This window comes from Bufo bufo, chromosome 9 (assembly GCF_905171765.1).
Source record: "Bufo bufo chromosome 9, aBufBuf1.1, whole genome shotgun sequence".
Lineage (NCBI taxonomy): Eukaryota > Metazoa > Chordata > Amphibia > Anura > Bufonidae > Bufo > Bufo bufo.
The window spans coordinates 164,789,335-164,809,611 of NC_053397.1; the positions used below are offsets into that span (position 1 = coordinate 164,789,335).

A 20,277-nucleotide genomic window follows, 5' to 3' on the forward strand; every position below is an offset into this window, starting at 1 on the left:
GGGGGCGCTTATTACTGGCACGTGATGGGGGGCTCTTATTACTGGCACATGATGTGGGGCCTCTTATTACTGGCACATGATGGGGGAGCTCTTATTACTGGCACATGATGGGGGCTCTTATTACTGGCACATGATGGGGGGGGCTCTTGTTACTGGCACATGATTGGGGGGCATCTATGGGGGCACATTTTACTGGCACATTATTGGGGACACTTATTACTGGCACATTATTTGTGGGCACTATAGGGGCATCTACTGAGGCCACAAAGAAGGGGTATTTTATATGGTGGGCTCTGTACAGTAGCATTTTATACTGGGACACATTATGGTGGGTACTATGGGGAAGAGGGGAGAGGAGTATTATGGGGTCATCTACGGGGAGCACTAAGAAGTGGTATTTTATACTTTCAAATTATGGGGGACACTGAGGGTATCTACTGGGGCACTATATACTGGTACATTATGGTGGGCACTAGGAGGAAGGGGGTAGAAGAGCACTATGGGGGTATTTACTGGGGCACCATATAGGGGTATTTTATACTAGTACATTATGGGGGCACTATGGGGACATTAGCTCAACTGGGGGCATTACAAGGGGGTCATTTTTTGCACTGTCACTTTATAAGGAGAATTATTTCTACTGGGGAGGGCATTATGGTGGGCTTTATTACTCCCCCATGGTATGAGCCCCCTAGAAGCAGCACCAGCCTCTCCCTGCTCTGCTATCCCTCTGCCCCTTCTCCAAATCCTTATTATGAAATCTTTCTCATTAGGATAAAACACAACATCAGCTCCACTGAGCCCCCGGCCAAAGTGTTGAAGTGGTGTCTGAGATCCCCAAGGGCCAAGCCAAGTAATTGTAAGTTTTCATATGAAATATGTTTATGTTATACACATATAGCATACACTGTGACACACAATATACAGTATACCTCTACACTGTGTAGTCTTTTCTCTAAGCACCATTGTTTTGTGGCGGCGGACAGAAAATAATCTGGAAGTGCCCCTCCCGAGACCAGGCTCTGGATCCGCCACTGAGATGGGGTTGTGTCCGGGTTCAGCTCTAAACCTAGACAACCCGGATGGGCTGATCAGTCAACGAAGTTTAAAAAAGTATTTCCTAAAGCCATCTCGGTCTATAGTGTTAAAGCCTTTGCCCAACATGTACACACAGTAATGTAAGTTATACGAAGAAAAATAACCCCCACAAAATGCAGCGTATATTATGTAATTCTAAAATGACATGCATATCCAACTCAAAACTGGCTGCCAGGTCTCAGCCACTCCATCTGCTTTCAGGGGCAGGATTGTCACATAGCACCTCCATCTTGCCTGCACTGATGTATTATGCATAGGTTTGTACAGTAAGCTTTATGTGGTCATGATTATCTCCTAGACGGCAAGATTAGCACATGATGAAGAAAAGTGTATGTGGTCACTCAAGCCACATACAGATGCTTCCAGGGTCTCCAGCTAGTCTCTATTTCTTGGTTCCTCTTGACATTGAAATGCGACTGCTTAACCAATCTCTATCCTGTGTCCACAAGGACCAGGAGGTAGAGACAACCAATGGGTGACCAAGGAAATGATGCAACAATGACCCTTTTTAATTATTTTTTTACTGGCAGTGGACAATCCCTTTAACAAGAATGACACTCATTCAATGAGCTCTCTAGGTAGGATGGTAAAGACCTGGACAACAGGTCTAGGTCACCAAGTCATTACATGACAACATTGCGGACCAGGACACGGATGGGGAACATTGACATTCCTTGCACCATATACGAACTTACGGAACAAAATACAGGTGCGTGTAGTTATGCGTTGGCTGAAGTTGCATTAGTCATAATTCTGCTTTCATAACAAAACAAAGTTTTTATGTCTACCGGCTACAAGAGCTTATGGCTTGAAAACATAATCAGTGTGTTTCTTGTACTTAAAAGACATGGAGCAATTAATCTTAGTTTTGAGCCCCGTCCGGAGTAATCATTAATGGATATACCTCATTATGTTTGGCAAGGACATTGCAGATTTTTCCCATAGCGTAATGCATGAAATAATATATCTCTAAGTGTCCATTTGGACAAAAACCACTGACCGCAGGGTCTCTGTGCTGGAACACAGCTACTGTTCTTGGTCTCCAAATGAAACACTGTGTTTCCAGGGACTGAAGAACCTACTAAACAATTATGAAATGGAAAAATACTGGTCCATTTACCCAAATACAGAGTGCTCCCCAAGGAGTATGAAGAAAAACACTTATTTCATTATTTCCTTGTGTTTTGAGGTATTTGGTGAAGTCTGAAATCACCAGTCTCATCTTACAATTTTTAATTAGAAGTAAGCGTGTTTATTTCAGGAAGCTGCAAGAGGTCAAGGGGAATATGTGAACTGTGATAGCTGCTAGGAAGCTGAGCAGAGGAGCCGAATCACATTCCTACTGAATGGACAGTCAATGTAAATCTTCAATTCTGTATGAAACTTAAAGGAGTTTTCTGGCAGTTGGATATTGATGACCTATCGTCATGATAGGTCATCAATATAAGATCAGAGGGGGTCTGACTCCCAGCACCCTGCCAATCAGCTGTTTGAGTAGACCACAGATCTCCTGTGAGAGCCACAGCCTCCTCGCAGACTACCAAGCACAGAGCTGTCTATTGAATAAAGGTAGTTCTTGGTATTGCAACTCAGCCCCATTCACTGGGATGGGATTGAGTTGCACGTAGGCCAAGTGACCAATGAGCATGACTTCATGGGCCTAGGAAGGGACGGCAGCGTCAGCAGGGGTGCCAGGAGTCTGACCCCCGCCGATCTGATATCGATGACCTATCCTGAGCATAGGCCATCAATATCAAAATCCTGGAAAATCCCTTTAAGAACTTTAGTTTTAATTTCAAGTTCAAAACTTTGATGGCCTTCTCTACTGTATTGACTCCTTTGGGGTATTTTTTTTAAATGAATTTTGCTTTTTACTCATTTTGGGCTAAAATCATTTTTTCAATACGTTATTATTAAAAATGTTTCAGTGTATTTGAAGGCTCTTTGCTTCATTCTGAATCCACCAGGAAGATGCTCTGATGGCTCCATCTGTAGCCCTTATCTCTGAACTCCTGACAGTTCATAAACACTCCTGTAAGCTAAATTATCAAACTGATTTAAGCTATAATAAGTATTTATGAGGGACTACACAGCTAGCCATCAGAGAAGCTCCCTGGCAGATTCAGTGTGACGCACAGAGCTTGCTAGTCTGCAAACTCGCCGAAACTGAAAGCTGTAGAAGAAAAACTGTTTAACAATTTTAATAAAGACCCACTGCAAAAACCAATGATTTTTAGCCCAGTAAGTAAAAGGCAATAACGATAACTAGAAAAGCTACGATTTCTGGGGAAATTGTGTGAAGTATTCTTGCCTCCACCAGTAGTCTACAACTGGAGTGGGCGGAGTAACTGGGTGGAGCGGCTTAAGTAACCGTTGTGTGGTTGGAGTGGGCAGAGTAACTGTGTGGAGTGTTTGGAGTGAGTAAAGATAGTGAACATTACACTAACCAATTCAAATTTAAAAAGTGCACATGGCAAGCTTGATAGAGTGAGAAATGCATTTAAACTTTTATTTATTTATATAGCACATTTAATTGCAATGTTGTTGCCCAAAGTGCTTCACAGTTACATTTATAAAAACATTAGCAGCCGATTTGTGTAGGTGGGCTTGAAAATGAGGGAGTGGTGGCAGTTTAGAAATCATGTCCTGATTTTTCAGCTCACACTCTAGCTTTTGTCACTCTGCTGGCTGCTGACACACCTGGGTTCCTATAGCAACTCACTCTACAGCATGGGCAGAGAAGAACGTTTAAAGGGAACCTGTCACTGGGATTTTGTGTATAGAGCTGAGGACATGGGTTGCTAGATGGCCGCTGGCACATCTGCAATACCCAGTCCCCATAGCTCTGTGTGCTTTTATTGTGTAAAAAAAAACTATTTGATACATATGCAAATTAACCTGAGATTAGTCCTGTATGTGACTCATCTCAGATTAATTTGCATATGTATCAAATAGTTTTTTTACACACTAAAAGCACACAGAGCTATGGGGACTAGGTATTGCGGATGTGCTAGCGGCGATCTAGCAACCCATGTCCTTAGCTCTATACACAAAATCCCGGTGACAGGTTCCCTTTAAAAACATACTGCTCCAACTTGCTCACTTCACTGGCTGTTGCCATATTCAAACGGTTGTAAATTAAAAATTATAAATCCTACAGCGAAGAACTTTATATTGTGAGAATCACAAGACCCAGACCTGCATTTTGATGTATAGTATTTCCCTGAAATATTAAAAATGAAGGCACAGTCACAGTTTAGAAATTGCCCTTCAAATTTGAGGTGGCTAAAGTGGAGTTTCAATGAATGTCAATGGGCGGCGTGAGTTGCAAACAAATGGTCATATTGTGAAAACTATCAGGACTATGGCTTAGTGGCAGCAGGGATAGCTCAACGTTTTGATATAATATTTCTGAAGGTGGGCTTGAAAATGAGGGAGTGGTGGCAGTTTAGAAATCATGTCCTGAGTTTTAAGCTCACACTCTAGCTTTTGTCAGCTCCCACTCTAGTTTTGAACATTCCGCCATTCATTCCTATGGGACCAATTTCGCCACAAAAATGCTGATATTTTGTGAACCATTTGGCGAAACGTTCCACAAAGTAATAGCACACCAATCAGGAACAATCCGCACGTTTCGGCATATTACTGTCTATGTAGTGTAAAAACTGTGGGAGGAGTTAGGGTGGTAAATTTGGCTATAATAATAAGAATAAATATGTGAGATAACAGAAAGTGGTCTTGCCATGCAAGAACACTTAATAAAATGATAGAATTAAAAGGTGTCCATAGCCTTTATTACACTTGAAAGGGGATCATCTCAGGAAACTGCTAAAAACAGCCAAGATCATTGATAACCATCAGACTTTTTGGAAAAGGATTCCAGTCCAAAAATAATTTTGCTCTGAAAATATTGTGCAAATCAACCCACATATACAGCTGTGTTTCAATGCCCAAGTTCTTCAGAACTTAAATATAGGTCATCCATATAAGATTGGTGATGCCAATCAGCCGTTTAAAAGGGTTGCAGAGCTCAGCTGAACACTGTGGTCTCTTTATTGGGTCTGTGACATCATGTTCATCAGTCACAAGGTATTTCTGCAGCTTAGATCTAACCCATCATCAGTATTTAAGTTGCAGAAAACCCCATTAGAGGAATGCATTTCCCAAGTTAGAAAAAAACATTAATTGTGTCCCACTTATATATGTCTGGTGCTTATTTTATATTTCAGTTTGCCTAAGAATCATTTTGCGTTGTAATAATCTTTGCAAGACACAATGGCTGGATTATTTTAGTATGCTTACTGACCTAAAGTGGTGCCTCCTAACCCACCCTCGTCACCCCCCCCCCCCCCTTGAGATGCCATTCCTTTGTTTCAGCTTATGAGATTCCTGTTTGTGAAGACATAAAAGACTTTTTATTTTTTAAAAGCACTAAATAATGTATGTAAATTGACAAAACTCTTTTATGACAGCTTTTCTCAAATTGCGAGTCATCTTTTTGTTTTTATGGTGAACAGGAATCTCCTTCAGTTGACAGAAGCAGAAGAATTGAGGGGTAAGTGTTGTGCAGACTGGAGATACATGGACGCCAGTGGTGGCAATGTAGCTTGGTATTGGGGCACTAGGACTTATAGAAGGCCATTTTAACTGGAATTGGTGGCATGGGTTAGTGAGGCCCAGATGTCACCATGGTTTAGCCCAAAAGAAAAAGCTATCCGCAAGATAAGTGATAAAAATCAGTTTCCAAGAACAAGGGGTCCCTGCTACTTTCACTTCTATGGGGCTGACATAGTGTTTCATCAGTCCCATAGAAGTGAATGGAGCAGGGCACCAATATGCGCACAATTCAGAGATGAGACCCCTTGTTCTTTGGACCTCGAGGGGGAACCCTTATCCTACAGAAAGGTAATAATTTCCATGAGACAACCTCTTTAAGAAGTCCTGCTCTATAGTAGACTAGGCACCAGCCATTGCATAAAACATGGCATAGTTTATTTAGATTACATAAACTATTTTCTACAGCCTCTAAGTTTTAAATGTTCACTTTGTTGAGATGCCATAATTCCTAGTACACTGCTACCATGTTACCATGTAGAAACCATACTGTAACAATCTATATATGGAGTACTATGGAACACAGAACACATACAAGCACTGTGAGCCAATGGGACTAGCGGTGCTTAGGCCATGTGACCGATGAATGTGAGGCCAATGGGCTAGAAAGAAGCCGCAGCGCTCACCGGACACCACAGTCTCTTCAAATAGCTGATTGGCGGGGATGCTGGAGTCAGACCGCCACCAATCAGATACTGATGGCCTTTCTTGAAGATAGGTAATCAATATTTGTCAATATTTTTCTCCTGGAAAACTCCTTTAATACAATGTGAGGATGTAGGAAAGCACAGCATGTTACACCAGAACAAAACATTCATGTGGAAACATCTGGAATCCTGATTGTGGAAGTAGTCAATTTTGAAAAATAGGTTCCTCTAAATTTCTGAAAATCTTTTTGATTTAGAAATTTTTGGCGATAAAGTAACAGTGGCTGAATGACTGATGACTGCTCCAAAGTAATATTACTAATGTAAGGTGATAGCAATCATGCTGGCATCTGCTTTTTAACCATCATCATCTTCACAGCATTCATCATTTCCATTCATCTCCATAAATAAGAATTCCTTATGAATCAGCTCCCTTGTTTTGAACAAATCTTTGGCAGTTTCCAGCACAAAAACAGCACCATAGGAAAGTTGAAATCTGTTCTAGCATCTGAAAATATTGCTCGGTGTAGCTCCCTAAGATACATCATGCTTATTTTCTTGTGGTCTAGGATGCATGAAGGGAGACTGGCCGATTGGAATAACAATTTAAGCTAATGAAAAGTATATTTCAATGTTGGCTCTCATGAGAATAACAAAGAGGCTTCCAGCGCGGGATATTTCGTTACTGAATCCGCTCATCAAAGCATTCAGCTTCTGAGTGATTAAGGTGGAAAACTGTTATGGCAAAAATGCCAAGTCTGGACCAATTCAAAGAGCAAAAAGAAGCAAAAACAAAGTTGTGAACAGTGTGATTTATATAAGAAAAGCCTCTTCAGCTGACACCGAGAGCTAGGGGTGTCTGAAGAGCTGTGACACTGGGGCTAGCCCTCCAGATAAAATGTTTGGAGTGTAATTTTTCACTGTAAAACCATAACATGTCTAGCAAGGATTTGATACCTCTGAAAAGAACTAGACTTGATATCTTGTCTTGCTCGAGATTAACTGAGGCATTGTACATATGATCTATGAAGATAATATTTCATATTGTTTATCAGATTATTGCATTCTTACAAGGTGCTGATTTTATACCTTAAATACCTACTGGATAACCCAATACAATTCCCTGAAAAAAAGAAAAAGTTTATCTAGTGCAATACATATATCAGGTCATCAGACAAACCAAACAGCTATAGACAGAACAGACCGGACACCAACTTACATGCTAGGCCTGTAAAGACTAACCTCCGGCACTCTAGCTGTGGTAAAACTACGACTCCCAAGATGCGCAATTGGCTGTTCTCAGAACTCCATAGAAATGAATGGAGCTTGCTAGGAGTCGTAGTTTCAGCTGGAGTGCCGGAGGTTAGCCATCACTGTGCTAGGCTCTTTGTTGTAGAGGAGTGCTATGGTGCATATTTTTTCCCAGGGACACTACACAAAAACTCATTTTCCTGGATCTCAGCACAGATAATAGTGCTTCTGTAGAACTATTGAAATTATTAGCTCCTTAGAGGGGATGTCTGTTTTCCTATATTGATGACCTATCCTCGGAAACAAAAGTGGTTTCTCTCCTCCGCAGAATAATCACATTGTGGAATCTTACATTGAGATAGTATAGAAACAGATCAAGACCATTAGGGATCAGGACGGTGGGAACTTTGTATACAATTTGTCTAAACAAGAAAGGTTGGCCCTGAAGAGTTTAGAGTCTCTCAAGCCGGCCGACAAAGGGGGTGCGGTGGTAGTGATGAACACAGGAAATTATATCAGTGAGATACAGAGACAACTAGCTGATACAGAAGCCTATGAGGAGTTAAAGGGGGATTCTAAGTTTGATATAATGAGATCTATAGGGGAGATAGTGGATGAGGTGGTCAATGAAGACATTATTGATCAAGATTTGGGGAATTTTTGAGGGTTCAATACCCAATCACTCCCCTATTATATACCTTACCGAAGATTCACAAGAGACTGGACGACCCCCGCCCCCAGGAGGCCAATTGTCTCGGGGAGGAATTCAGTTTTTAGTACAATAGTGGTGTTTCTTGACCGCCTACTCCGCAAATTCCCCAATGCAAGCCCCTTCTTACATTAGGGATACCAGCCATTTTTTGTTGAGACTTAAAGATGTTGAACTGCCAGACAACTTTTTCTTGGTCTCTTTTGATGTCGTTTTATTGTATACATCCATTGAACAGGAGTGTCCGTGCAGTTTGATTTATGTTGGGGAAACCACAATGAAGATCAGGGAGCGGATTAACAAACATAAAAGCACTATCAGGAAGAAGATGCTTGATAAGCCAGTAGCAAAACATTTTTTGGAGAAAGGACATTCGATTAGCCAATTGAGATTTCGAGTCATTGACTTGGTGGGCAGACTAAGGAGAGGAGGAGATAGAGAGAAAATTCTGTGGAAAAAAGAGTTGAGATGGATTTTCAACATGAGATCATTACAACCATATGGGTTGAACATTGAATTTAATGTAGGTGTTATTGATTAATGTCATATTCATGTATATCTTTATCAGTTAGTAGCCAATGAGCTATTTGGAAGTGGTTTTAATCTGTATTGTTTTTAATTTTCACTAGGTGAATACAATATATTGGAAATCCACCATGCACACTTTAGAGAAACATAAAGGGGAAAGATCGGCTTACAAGTAAGCGTGGACATACATATACCCTACATATATATTCTTATATCCGTTGCATAGTCCCTTGATTGTCTTTACATGATCGAGATATTGACTTGCGCGATGGATCTGGTCATCACTGATGGTTTGACCATTCGCTGCACGGCTATGAGAGTCTCCATGGCAATAGGAGACGCTCAAGAAGAGGGAGGTGTCAGCTCGATCATGTGGACATGACGCGTGAGATCACGTGCAGACATGACGCGCAAAGCCATGTGACCAGGATTATATCACTTGAGGATTGCGCTTCAATGTGAGTAGGATGTAACGGAAGTTGGACATGCCAGTTACATGTGCATGGTGATGGGAATCCATATGTCGGTATCGCCACAGGTAATGATTTGCCGATTTTTATGGTTGATATAACACACACTTGATGAATACATTTGATAGGTGGGTGTTATGGAATAGGAGCAAGGCTTTTTGATAGGTGTATGATAATTTGGGGGAGGTACTTCATATGTTTTATAAGTCTTTTATGATTCACTTCATGTTATGCTTGACAAAGACTACTATGTAGTCGAAACGTTGCAATATGTTTGCTATTTTGCAAATTTTTTTCATGGACCCACTATGAATAAAAGTGCATTTCTGGAGATGCTGCCGTCAAAATAGTTTGTATGCTGATCAATTGATCTAAGTTGGATCTGTGGTCGTGGATGGCTGGTGCATTCCAGTGAAGGTCTTTACGGTATTTGTGTGCTACTCTGAACACTATATTGCACTATCCTAAGGATGGGTCACTTGAATGGGTCCGTAAACCCGGATATGCGGTGCGGAAGCACGGATCGGAACCCCACGGAAGAACTATGGAGTGCTTTTGTGGTGTTTCTGTCCGTGTCTCCGCACTGCAAAAAAGTAGTGCATGCACTACTTTTTCGCGCTGCGGACCGTCGGATGCGGATCGTAGACCCTATTCAAGTGAATGGGTCTGCGATCCGCATGCGGCTGCCCCACGGTTAGTGCCCGTGCATTGTGGACCGCAATTTGCAGTCCGCAGCACGGAGCCCTCACGTTCGTAGGCATGAGCCCTTAAGTAGATTTAATTTATACTGAGAACTAAAAGTTTTGATTTCTCTGGTTCCTAGCATTATGTCCAAATTATCACATCTAAAATGATTCGGGTGCAGACCAAGCATGCATGCAAGTTGTGATGGAGTAATTACCTAATGGAAACTGTTTAAGTGAAGGCTTATGTCCATTAGACATATCTATTAAAGAGGTTGTCTCATCATGACAAACCCTATCTATTTGTTCTATATGGGCTAAACAGTTGCTGTATTGTCAAAAGCTGGGATATCTCCAGGTACCTAAAAATCCACTGATCACTCATCTGGAAACTCTCTGGACGATAGATCAATTGTGTTGACAATATTTGGATTTCGGATATATCTGCACATGTTTTGAGCAGGCTGGAAAATACATAGCTTTAGTGGTAAAGCAACAGAGACATTAGCATATGAAAGTGATTATAAAAGGCAAGAATGAATAGGGAAGATTAGCTCGTCAAGCAGCATTCATTAGCCATTTTGGTTCTTCTATGGTAACTACTGCTGCCAAAGTGGTTGCATGTGATTATTTAAAGTGTGGTCACTGAGATATGAACAGGAAATGCTGGAATTTCTGTACTAAACACCAGGAGAAATGATTATATGGATGTTATTTTACTAGTTTCACCAATGGCGATTCCTCCAGACATCATGGCTACATGGAACATTTCATGAAACTATAGTAAGAAAAATGATTCCCTAAGGCAGAATATACTCCGGCATCAGATATTGTTCTTTATTTCAAAACCACACATTCATGGGTGGAGCTGAAGGCTCATGGCTTAGGCCCCCTTCCTACAGTGCTTTGTGGCAAGGGGCAGGGGTGCACCTAGCCTTTTTGCTGCCTGAGGCAAAAATTGGAACAGCGTCCCTCCCTCAATGCCAAATTCTCAACCTAACCCCTTCCCTTCAGCCCTACTGTTAAAGAGGACCTGTCACCAAAAATGCAATGCAATCTGCCAGAACCTTTGTTGTAGAGCTGGAGAAGCTGAGCAGATTGATATATAGATTTGTGGGAAAAGATTCAGTAAAACCTGCAATTTACACATTTATATCTCTGCTTTTTCTCTACCTTCTGTGAGCAGCACCGGTACAGGAGGGAGGTGTTATCAGTGATTGATAGCATTGTGTATATAAGTGTGCATAGAGAGATAGCTGTCAATCGCTGATAACTCCTTCTCCCAATACCAATAGCACTTCACAGGGCTGCAGATGTACGTAAATGTACAAATTACACATTTTACTGAATCTTTTCCCACAAAAAATATATATCAGTCTGCTCAGCTTCTCCTGCTCTATAACCTGCTGCTTTCAGATTGCATTGTATTTTTTGGTGACCGGTCCTTTTTAAACACGTACTTGGAAAGCATTACATACAGTGCTACAAAACATACAGGGTAATACAGCGCCACATACCTCTTACATTCAGTGACATCTCCTCTGATGTAGACGTTCTCTTTCCTCATCTTCTCCATTCAGACCAGACCACCATGATGTTTTCTTTCAGCCATCTTTTGTCTTTGCAGAGTTTGACAAAAAAGAAAATCTTATTTTCCTGCTTTTCCATCATCCTCCCACCTTCTCAACACCCCAATACTGTGGCCTCTGTGCTCCCCAATATTATACTGCAGAAACAGATAGTCCCCATGAAAATACTAGCAGCACACCGATAGCGCCCCCTTTAATAATTATTGTCAGATAGTGCCATAAAAAATAACTGCACCCAGCAAAATAGTGCTCCTGACACTAATAGAGAAAACATAACGTCCCCCAAAAATAATTGTGCTAAGCTGATACTGTGCCAGGGTGCCCCCACTGTAATAGTTCCCCCCCAAAGTCCAACTAATAGAAATAATTATTTGCCAGAGTGCACTTAGTGTTAACAATGCCCCCAATAGTAATAATGCTCCCATTGTGCCCATACTAGTATTAATGTTGCCCACAGTCCCCCAGTAGTATTTATTCTTTTTATAATCTGCACCAGTAGAAAAAATGCTCACTTATAATGTGCACCAGTGCAAAAAAAAAATTCACCATACAAAAAAACACCTTTCAAATCAAACCCCCATATCAGATCCTCAAATCAGATTCCTATATCAGATCCTCAAATCAGACGCCCATATCAGATCCTCAGATGATACCCCCATATCAGACTTCAGATGAGACCCCCTTTAGACCATGTCAGACCCCTATATCAGATCATCAGACCCCCATATCAGACTTCCATAATGGAAGATCTCACTAGTATCCGCTTTATAAGACGCACTATGTCTTATAAGGCGAAACATACGTTAATTAGTGCTGCGCCACTAGCAACTGTTTCAGAGGCCCGGTCTCAATTGCGACCCCCCTATAGCTATTTCAGTGCACACATTACATAAAACTGATTTGGTCAACTATTCACAGGAGAGAACTATACAAACAATGGCATGGCTTACGGAATAAGCAAGTGACCAAGATGTGAGTGATTTTGTCTACCACTGGACCAGTTTTTAAAATCTCTATTTATATGGCATATTAGGGCACATATCATTTTTTCTCTACCTTCTGTGAGCAGCATCGATATGGAGAGCGACTCGGCAAGAGTAGCACGGCTCCAGCAACCCTATGCCTTGTGTCCATGAATTTCATTTATTTGAAAAAGTATGTCTAGATGTGGCTTCCTAGGAGTCTGCAGCTGATCAGGTGAGAGAAGTCAGACCCACAGTGAACAGCTGAGTGCCCTGCTGGCTTCTTTTAAAAGGGTCATCCCATGAAAAGTATACCAATGCGATGATTAGAGTATTTAAAATGACGTATTACAGCAATATACATTGTAATAATAATATTGTCTTTATCTTCAGTGTTTATCCTGATGGTCCATCGTCTCCTGCATTCAGTGGTGGACTAACATGCTCAGTAGCTTCAATGCTCCCATCCAGCATAGTGATCTCATAGAAAACCAGGTGAAATGGCTCAGATACCTTACATTCATCCCGATTTATAAATTCATAGAAGTATATCGCCATATCTAGGTCTAGACAGTGGAAAGGACACATTGGGGGAATTAAATTTCATATGTATCTATGAGGCTGTATGTGAGGGACCATTCTGTATGCAAAAGAAGAAGGGGTTACTGAGTTTTAAATAAATTTGTGGGGTAACCCCTTTACTCAAAAGTGAGTACACACCTCACATTTTTGTAAATATTTTATTCTATCTTTTCATGGGACAACACTGAAGATCTAACGCTCTGAAAAGTAAAGTAGAGTAGTCAGTGAACAGCTTGTATAACAGTGTAAATTTGGTGTGCCCTCAAAATAACTCAACACACAGCCATTAACGTATAAAGAAACTGGCAACAAAAGTGAGTACACCACTAATTGAAAATGGCCAAATTATGCCCAATTAGTCATTTTCCCTCCCCGGAGTCATGTGATCCGTTAGTGTTACAAGGTCTCAGGTGTGAATAGGGAGCAGATGTGTTAAATTTGGTGTTATCACTCTTACAATCTCTCATACTGGTCACTGGAAGTTCAACATGGCTTCTCATGCCAAAGAACTCTCTGAGGATCTGAAAAACAGAATTGTTGCTCTACATAAAGATGGCCCAGGCTACAAGAAGATTGCCAACACCCTGAAACTGAGCTGCAACACAGTGGCCAAGACCATACAGCGGTTTAACAAGACAGGTTCCACTCAGAACAGGCCTCGCCATGGTCGATCAAAGAAGTTGAGTGCACAACGTCCTCAGCGTAATATCCAGAGGTTGTCTTTTCAAAATAGACGTATGAGTGCTGCCAGCATTCCTGCAGATGTTAAAGGGGTGGGGGTTAGCCTGTGCACAGACCATACGCTGCACACTGCATCAAATTGGCTTGCAAAACTGTTGTCTCAGAAGGAAGCCTCTTCTAAAGATGATGCACAAGAAAGTGCACAAAGAGGTTGCTGAAGACAAGCAGACTAAGGACATGGATTACTGGAACCATGTCCTGTGGTCTGATGAGACCAAGATAAACTTATTTGGTTCAGAGCATGTGTGACGGCAACCAGGTTGTCACAGGTCGCAGAACTGCTGCTTAGCTTCGGGAGTGAGGATCTGTGTTTGGCCTCGTTCCCAGGGCGGCTTTGCTAGCTGGGAGGCTCCCTGCTCCTAGGTCTGCCTTGAGCGCCGAGCTGATCACTCATGCTCAACTTGTCTGTCTGTCGGTCATGTGACGCTGGCCACGTCACATGACCCTCAGACCCCACTATAAATACAGGCAGCCTGCTGGCCACAGGTTGCCTGTTAATTCTAGGTTCCTGGCTATTTGTTGGACTACTGAATACTACCTGATCCTGTTCCCTGACGATCCTTTGCCTGCTCCTCCTGTACTGCGCATCTCTCCTGGTATCCTGACCCCGGCTTCCACCTGACGATTCTTTGCGGACTCCTGTTGTACTTCGTTTCTCCCCTGGTATTTGACCTCGGCTTTTCCTGACTATTCTCTGCTCATTCCTTAGTACTGCGTAGCTCTCTATGTATTGACCCGGTCCGTTCACGTTCCGTTATTTGTCTTATCTGTCTTCCCAGCATGTATCCTAAGTTAGGGACTGCCGTCTAGTTGTCCCCTGTCATTAGGACTTGCGAGGCAAGTAGGCAGGGCCAGGGGTGAGGGTGGAGCGCAGTGGTCACTATCCTCCCCCTTGTGTGTAGTGTACGTGACTGTCACACAGGTGAGGAGTACAAAGACTACAGTTAATCATGGTGGTGGGAGTGTCAAGGTTTGGGGTTGCATGAGTGCTGCCGGCTGTGGGGAGCTATAGTTCATTGAGGGAACCATGAATGCCAACATGTACTGTGACATACTGCAGCAGCAGCGCATGATCCCCTCCCATCGGAAACTGGCCTGCAGGGCAGTATTTCAACATGATAACCAACCCAAATACACCTCCAAGACGACCACTGCCTTGCTAAAGAAACTGAGGGTAAAGGTGCTGGACTGGCCAAGCATGTCTCCAGATCAAAACCCTATTGATCATCTGTGGGGCATCCTCAAATGGAAGGTGGAGGAGCACAAGGTCTCTAACATCCCCCAGCTCCGTGATGTCATCCTGGAGGAGTGGAAGAGGATTCCAGGGGCAACCTGGCAAGTTCTAGTGAACTCCATGCCCAAGAGAGTTAAGGCAGTGCTGGAAAATAATGCTAGCTACACAAAATATTGTCATTTTGGGCACAATTTGGCCATTTTCACCTAGGCACTTTTGTTGCCAGCGGTTTAGACATTAATGTATGTTGAGTTGTTTTGAGGGCACACCAAATTTACACTGTTACACAAGCCGTACAGAGTATCATATCTTCAATGTTGTTCTATGAAAAAACATAATAAAATATTTACAAAAATGTGAGGGGTGTACTCACTTAAGTGAGATACTGTAATAACTATTTGGTCCCATTTTTTCTGAATCCTTAACAAAGTCTGTTATCTGACATTGTTATATAAAGTAAAACTGTTAAAAACAGTGCACCAGTCTCTCCCGCAGGGCAGAATGTGCCTGAATCATCAACAATGTGCAAATGCAAGTATTTTTCCACTGGCTAAATAAAATGACGGGTCAGCCATGGTGTTGTTTTCCAACATTTTCTAGATTGGGATTGGAAATCCTTAATAAGTGAGCCACAATCTGGGCAGCTATGAAGCCCTGACCAATTTTCCAGACACATTTATGTGCCAGAAAATATAGTCCAGGGACTTTATAAATACAGCGCTTTGTCCAAATGCCAAACGTTTCAATGCATTTACACCAAATAGCTGAAATCAATATGTTGATAAATCTGGAATGGTGTACTACTCAATGCTTTTCTACGAGCTGCAAATTGTAAGGTGACAATAGCTGTTCTTAGATTCCTCACAGTAGTCGTCTTCCACTAGCCTTCTTATGTCAGTACAGGTGATGATCCAGCAAGAAATTTTAGAGATTTTATTTAAGGGACGACAGAGTGCTGGATAGTTGTACAAGCATGCTCTAATCACTGGAAGCCAAACGGTTTACTGCATACACCAGGAATGAAAACTCCAGGCAAAGAATATGAACTTGCCTCCTCCCAATCTTTGACTAAAGGTGTTTGATGGCCAAGATGCCATACCACACCACGGAGAGTTCCATTATAATGCATTCTATCCCCAGACCATTACCACAGACAGGAGCTATCCCTTTCATCAGATAATAGAACACATGAAAGCAGTTGAACTGCCATGAAAGATTATTTTGTTCTCAGTACTCTCCTTGATATACAGATGCTTATAGGGTCAAAACACTTGGCAAAATCACATTGGTAGGGAAATATGGTAGGTTGTGTTATGCACGTTTCATACACTCATTGACAAAAGCAAATAATGCAATAGAAATGTCGGATTGCTGTAAACCTCGGCAAGCAGTTGCGTCTCAAGCAGATATGTAAGTCATTACAGGTGTGGTCTGATTAGACACTGCGTCCTGCCACAAGGCAGCATAAAAGTGCTGCCATATAAAAAAAGGCTTTCAAAGGTAACTTTTGGGAAGTGTACCCCTTGGTGACAGATGGCTGACTGCTAGACATGCCTCTGTGATGTGCTCAAAGACATTTTGCCCAGTTGACAAGACTTTGAGAGGGGGCACATCACTTGACTGAGAAAAGCAGGATTGTTGATGAACTGCCCACTGTCTAGGCTGTTCTGACCTAGCTGTTGGAAGCAGTGGTTATGTAAGGGCGCGAACAGGCTCTGGATGGCCCAGACAGACCACCAGTAGAGAGGATGAATTGATCCAGCAGATGGAAATTTGGTTTCATGGCGCTAGTTACTTATCCCGTCATCGACAGCCATTCCCCAATTCCTTTGTTGGCAGGGGTATTGTGAATAAGAAACCTGAACTGCTTCGGACTGGAACTATATGGTCTTTAGCGACAAATCCAGGTTCTGTTTGGGATCTGACAACAGTCAGGTTGGAGTATAAAGGCAGTATGGTTAGCGCTTCAGTCCTGCCTTTGCTGTGGAGCGACCCAGCGCCCCAACTGCTGGTGTGATGATCTGGGGAACCATTGCTTACGACAGTCTGTCCCCCCTAGTAGTGATACAAGGGACACTGGCACATCTTGTGGCCACATGTGTTGTCTCTCATGGCAGGGCTTCCAACTGGTATTTTTCAGCAGGATAATCCTCATCCACACACACAGAAGGGGTTTCCCAGGAACGTCTTCACCAGATTACACTTTCTTGGCCTACTGAGTCACCAGATCTATTGCCAATCAAGCATTTGTGGGACCAGCCTGGACACCAGTGTGTAGGATCTACAGGTCCAGCTGTAACATCTGTGGGTAAATGTACCGCAGGATACCATACAGACCCTGTATGCCTCCATGTCCAACTGTATCTCATCTTGTATCCAGACTAGAGGCGGCCCAACAGGATTCTAGAGCCTCCTCTCATCTATACAGTTTCCCCCAATAAACTTATATTTTTGTTTTAATATTGTAATCACTTACATATATCATCATTGCATTCACACATACAAAGTTCTCATAGAACTCCTTCTTGGTGCATTATTTCTTTGGTATTGAGAGCATTTACCATGTTCTCTTATAAACTGTATTGTTGCACTGTTTCAGGTTCATGGATACAAAATCTATGTGTACTGAAGCTGTATTCATTTCTGTGAGACAAACAAAAGAAATCTACATGGGAGGTTTCTATGGTTTTCATACTTTTATGTTAAAATGTCACATGAGGACAGTTGAACAAATGAAACAGACTAAATAACGGTGGAAGATACAACAGTATTTTCACTCTAGCACAACATATGCTCCCAGTTATGGCATTCCCTCACTTTGTCAGCAGATTTGTGAGCAGATTTTACAAAGTTGCCGATTGGAGAGAAAAATATCAAGCCAAGCCATGGCTCATTGATGAAAGGAAACTATAATTACAGCGATATTCTTTAACAAAATTAAAGAAAGATGTCGTCTTCACTATAAAGTGACCCTACTATCATATCAGATTAGATTTGAAGTCGAAGTATGGTGTTTAGTAACTACAGACTGATCAAAGACTGGAGTTTTACGACGGTCTTTAAAATCTCCTGCGCTGCTGGAAGACGCAACTAATTTATGAAGAGGCGCATTCTCTGGATGTTCTGTCTGTTAGAATGAAATCTTCCGCAGCTCGGAGCTGTTGTAGATTTCGGTCTTCATTTGTACCTGAAAACATGGCACACCAGCGAGCCCTGCCCACTCCCTGTCCCCTTTTCAGAAAATGTCAAGGGTGGTGCAGAAACGTCACTTGCTACAAAATTGTCACAAGGTTTGCGACTTCTTTTTCATCCAAAAAGAGGCACGGGGAAATGATAAATCTTTCCCAATGTATGTGTATGTATAATATGTATCTGTAGTATAGTCTGTATGTATATGTAATCTACTTGTGATGTCATACTTCAGAAAAAAGGCACTAAGGGGTGAATTAAAACCAAACATTTTACTGCATTTATTTTTATGCCACAGGAAAAAAAAAGTTGATATTACTGCATCCCACTGCCTTGGACTTTTTTTTTTTTGCTGTCTACAAATGAAATACTGATTGAGTATCCAATGAAGTTCGCACAGATCTACATAAAAGTGAGTGGTCATGGGCTTCTCTCTCTTTCCATGTATAATTAGAAACGTCAGCTATACAGAATGACGGCCTCCGTCTTATGGACTCCATACACACTACACCAGGGATCAGCAACCTTTGGCACTCCAGCTGCTGTGAAACTACAATTACATGCTCCATTCATTTGTATGGGAGTTTGGAGAAGAGCAGAGTAAGTATGCATGCTGGGAGTTGTAGTTTTACAACAGCTGAAGTGCCAGAGGTTGCTTAACCCTGCACTACAATATTGTCGAACGAACCCAATGTTTTTGGCAAGACCAGCCAACAAACTAATGTCCTCCTGACTCTCCCCTGACAGACGAAGTTGGAAGAGAGGAGGATCGGACGCATTTCAGCACCCAATCTTTTTGTTCTCCAGGGAGATGTCATCATCAGAGGTGTCTAGCAGTGGCTTTCTCCTCTCTCTCCATTGAAACACATACATGCTCAGAGTCAGGGGAGACAGGTATTAGTCAAACAAGTTTTCGGTCAACATCTATTGAAGTTGTAAGGGTACCTTAAAGGGGTTGTTTGCTTTTTTAATATCGATGATTTAACCTCAGGATAGATCATCAATATCAGATCGGTGGGGGTCAAGTCCCGTCACCCCTGCCGGTCAGCTGTTTGTGCTGCCTTATCTTAATTGTTTACCTGCTCGCCGTCGCAAACTGCAGTGGCGAGACAGTGAAATTAAAACTAAGCTGGCCTATTCACTTTAATGCTACGGCTCCTTCCTATTCATGTGAATACTACAGAGTCATCCCACTGAAGTGAACGGGAAAGATTCGTTTTAATGACACCTGCTCACCACTATGGTCGCAATGGCGAACAGATAAACACTGAAAAGAAGGCAGCGTTCGTACGACCCCCCCACCGATCTGATATTTATAGCCTGAGGATAGGTCATCTATATAAAAAAAAAAGTGGACAACCCCTTTAAGCTTCTGTCTTTATGGCTGAAAGGGTCCCATACAAGTCTGGTGAGGATTAGAAGGAGAGAAAACTTTTTGGATTCCACTGACATGTACTAGAACCTATCCTGGGCGTGATAAAGAGTCAGCCTTTTTCACATAGCCAGTTGTTTACAACACTCATTTGTTTTAGAAAGAATTTTCCCATAGCCATTGCTGACTTCTTGTTAGCAGGAATTCCAAATTAGGAATTACAAACGAGGCACCTTTTGTACTGCATTCCTTCCAATACACATCAAGTTGGAGCTGCATAATTCTTCTGAACACAACAAATCTGATCTCCTCTCATAATCCAGACCAAACACATTAACCTATAAAAGTCGGAGTATTACAACGCTTTAGTTGCTGTAATGGAAAATCCTGTAAAAATAAAATGCCAAGACTAGAAACTCATGAGAACCCAGTAAGAATGATGAATCTGGTACATGTCTTGTATCGAATGTATAAAAGCTTGCGTGTACAGGACAGTCAGATCGAGATCTCAAGAAAACCCTGCCCCTCTACTTGCGGTTGGCTTCCCAGGAGTGGTCTCGGGACTAGCTGGAGTGCTGCTTAGAGATTCAATATTTCTGTCTCTTGTG

General features: G+C 42.1%; 1 protein-coding gene across 2 annotated transcripts in view; it reads right to left on the reverse strand.

Annotated features, from left to right (window-relative positions):
* The window catches only part of LOC120978732 (centromere protein P), a 348,964-nt gene that overhangs the window by 28,010 nt on the left and 300,677 nt on the right, over nucleotides 1–20,277 (reverse strand). The window lies entirely within an intron of this gene.